The sequence below is a fragment of the Cryptomeria japonica genome, chromosome 5 (assembly GCF_030272615.1).
Source record: "Cryptomeria japonica chromosome 5, Sugi_1.0, whole genome shotgun sequence".
Lineage (NCBI taxonomy): Eukaryota > Viridiplantae > Streptophyta > Pinopsida > Cupressales > Cupressaceae > Cryptomeria > Cryptomeria japonica.
This window is the reverse complement of record NC_081409.1, coordinates 787,169,102-787,173,428: the sequence shown is the minus strand read 5'-3', so window position 1 is coordinate 787,173,428 and position 4,327 is coordinate 787,169,102.

The following is a 4,327-nucleotide window of genomic DNA, read 5'->3' as shown; positions in this document are numbered from 1 at the left end:
TATCAAGAGTTGTGTCGAAACCCTAGGTTACTCACAACCTTCGACACAAGTCAACTCCTCTATTCCTTTGACTAATCCTATGACTAGTATTCCTACTTTCACATCTAATATCATGGATAAATCAACTCAAAATGGTATTCCTACAACCATAGGTCATGGGGTAAATCCCTCTTCTTCATTTAATCCTCCATTGATACCTATGTCTTCCATGAGTATTCCTACTATTCCTCAACCAATCAATGTGACACAAGGGGGCAATTCCTTCAACAACTTTATTCCTCCTTTAAGTGTCCCTTTTCCTACCCAATCATCACCAATGTCTACCTATCATAATGTCCCACCACCTTATTCTCAGTCCATGCCTTCTTTCAACAACATGACACCACCTTCTCAATCACCTATGTCTAACATCAATTCTTCTACTGAAATGACAATTAACAATCTTTCTCAAACTGTGTCTTCCTTACAACAACAAATTGCTTCCATGAGTCAATCCAAGGTTAGTGTGCCCACCTTTGATGTTGTAAGTCCACTTTCTTTTGATATTGTCAAATCCGTGCTACCTAAACATGTTGGCATCCCTCAATTGGAACTCTATAATGGAAAAGGTGATCCTCTTACGCATGTCAAAACATTTCAAACCTTGTGTATTGATTTTTCTTATGATCAACAATTGCTTGCAAAATTGTTTACAAGAACACTAAGAGATAAGACCTTACAATGGTATTTCTCTTTGTCTTCTTAAACTATCACTTCCTTTCAACAACTAGCAAATGCTTTCATCCAACAATTTCAATACAACATTGGTCCTAAAATCACTTTGACTGACTTAATGCATTGTAAACAAGGTGTTAAAGAAAAAGTGACTGATTTCATTGGTAGATATAAGCATTTGTGTTCTCAAATTTCTTTTCATGTACCTGATAATGATATTCAAATAATTTTCATTTTTAATTTACAAAAAGATATCAGGGAAAAGCTTCTTTTTTTTTAGTTTACTTCCTTTCCGTAGTTGTGTAGAACACTCCACAATTATCAATTGGTTGTGAGTCAAATGGAGCAATCCACTCCTATGGCTCCGAGTAATAAGGGGAAGAGTGTTCAACAACCATTTGTGAAGTTCAAACCAACAAAAAGCTTCATCAAGTTCAATGATCCAATCAACAGCAACCATGTGAATGTTACAACGGGTATGCCTTCTATTTCTGAATTTTTCCAAAGAGAAAGGTAGTTTACTCCTTTGAATGAGTCTTTGCATAGTATTATTTCTTAGTTGTTGCATACAAATGTTATCAAACTCCCCCCTATAAAACAAATTTATCCTTCCAGACTTGCATCTCCTTATTTTGATAATAATTCCTTTTTCCAATTTCATCATCAACCTGATCATGATACTGAGAAATGTTTTTCATTGAAAAATAAGGTTCAAGACTTCATTGATAATAATACTATACTTGTGGCAGGTGTGAATGATAAAGGGAATAAATCAGTTGCTCCTAACCAAAATCTTAACATTTTCACTAATCCCTTGCCATCTCATACCTCTAATGTTATTGAGATTGTGCTTAATTCTCTCACTTCTGAAGAATTCACCTGTATGGCTCCAAACTTGGTTAATATGGTAGAAACATAGGATACGCCTAAGGATCCTTGTATTATATTTTACTCTAGTGAGACCATTAGAGCACTAGATGGCCCTTTATACATAGCTGCAAAGGTTAAGGATATCACTTTTCATGGTGCCCTAGTTGATCCTTCTTGCATAGTTAATGTCATAACTGAATACTATCTTTTCACTTTAAACTTGCATAAGCCAATCTATGATACTTCTCATGTATTTGTGAAGTTATTTGATGGCTTCTCTTTTCCTACCATTGGCTCTATAACCCTTCATGTTGAAGTTCATGCTAAATCCATGGATGTTGACTTTGTTACCATACCTTCTTCTGAGCAATTTTGTGTGAAGTTGGGGTATCCTTGGCTATCTTCTATGAAGGCTATTGCTTCTCCAATCAACAAGTTCCTTAAATTTCCTCTCAATGGATAAATAATAATCATGAACCATAGCTTATTTCATCCATCCAAAAAAGCCTTGGTGTTTCTATTGATCACTTTTGGCCTAAACAATTTCAATCTCTTCCATCAAAGAGCGATGCTCTTTTTCAATCTTATCAAAACTAGAAGAACAATATAATTTTATCCTTAACTCAACCTAGATCGCCAACACTTGACATTCCTATTAAACTTCAAGATGAGGTTCTTCCCCTCTCAGATAGAACTAATCTCCCTCCTAAGGAAAATTGTCCACCTACTCCTCTGGATGTGACTTTACCTTCTCTTAAGGAGAACAACAATATTCCTCCTAAGGTTATACCTATACCTCCTCCTCATGATGGATCTCGTCTCCTCCCTACACCTAATAGTCTTCCTTTCTATGGTGCAGTTCCACCTCCTTCCTCTTATCTAGAGAAGAGGATCGCTTCTCCTATTGTTCAACCTAAAAGACCTCAACCTAAACCTTCAACTATCAAGGAGAAAAACATTCCTACTTCTTCAAGTTTTCCTACTCCTTCTCAGCCTTCCACTAAGACTTGATGGAATAGTTGTGCGAGAGAACGACGATGAAGATATCATGTTCGAGATCGTGAAGTTATCCCTCGAAATAATCAACCTCCCCAAACTCCAATATTTGACATGATTCCCTTTCCTCCTAAGAAAGATGTTCAACAAACATCTTCAAATCATAAGTTGCATAAAACATTTTATGGTTTTACTCCTATTCATGCTCTTTCTCCTATTTCTCTAAACTTTGATGAAAAAATGGGTGAAAATATTATTCATAATGGTAATACAACTCCTAATACTTATAACAATGAGTATGAGTATGAGTATGTTGATGTGGACAAACATTTATCAGATGAGTTTTCACAAACCCTAATCCTAGCTACTAGAATCAAACTGACTTACAACATGAGCATAGTCCTTGTTTGGATCTTGTGATAGCTTCATCCATTATGCTCGATATCACTCCTCTGGTGTGTTGCTCTCCTTCCCAAAATAGTGATCAGCTTGATCAGGAGGCGGATGTCATGCTAGATTAGCAATATTAGCACTACAAATCTTTCTCCCTCTCCTTTCTTTCTCATTTGTGACCATTCTTCTATGTGTATCCATGTTCTGCTATTTTTCCATTAATGTCTACTTGGGGACAATACAAAACATTGAGATCTTTTCTTGGTCTCTTTCATGTTGACTCAAAAGACATCCTCTCTTCCCTTTCTTCTAAGGTAGTGTCCTTCTTTGAGGAATGCATATTATTATCTGCATATACATTCATGATATACATGAGTTATCATACAGCATATTGACCCCAAGGAAAGAGACACTACCTCGTGTTTTGTGTTCATTATCCTTGGGTTTTTTACCTCGATTGCGGGCTAAATCCTTGTGATAATGTGCTCCCTCCTTCTCTTTCTCTTGGCTGTATCCTACCTTAAATAAATTGGTCCTAATAAGGTGTTTATGATCACTTTAACGTGAGGGCATACACTCCACTCATGTTTTCCTTCTTGTGATACTTAGAATTACGTAGTGAACTTTGTTTTTCTTTCTAATCATTGTATCCTTTCTTTCATGACTCATAGTGAAGGGAACTTTTCTACTTGTAGTCATAGTTCTCCCCTTCTTGATCTTCCCTTTTACTTTGTCAATCAAAGCCATAATATCCTAAGTCCACTAGGGGCTTGGTGCATCTTGTCTCCTTGATGTGGTAAAAGACTTTCAATCTTATTCCCTTGTACTTTACCGATAGTATTGGCGTACGCTTATACTCCCGCTAAAGTGGGGGCTAAATGTAGTGTCGTAAAATTGCAACCCTAGCAATTTTTGACTGCATTAGGGTCCTCACATATGCAAACTCAAATCCTCTAGCCTGATCGGACATCGAAGAGTGCTCGGCTTACAAAATTAGCTTCTTCCTTGGCCTTTGCATCACCCTGAATTTATTCTGCCTTGGAGAAAGGGGTAGGACAGGGGTGTGGCCCCACTGTCCCCCCTTGGATAGCAGTGTGGTGCCCTTCTCCTCCCAAGGCAGGGATGTAGCACCCCTATCCTTGCCCTATTTTATGGTAGGACACTTCCTAGAGCATGCCTTGTGGGTTGTACCTTGGGCAGGAAACCTCCCCAATATTAGTCCGTGACAAAATTCAAATACACCAAACTTGTATTTAAGGGGGCATTCACTCTCTCATTTGCATAGGTTGATAAGTTGGATGAGTGGTAAATTCACAAGCGATCAAGCATTCAAGAGCATTGAAACATTCTTCTC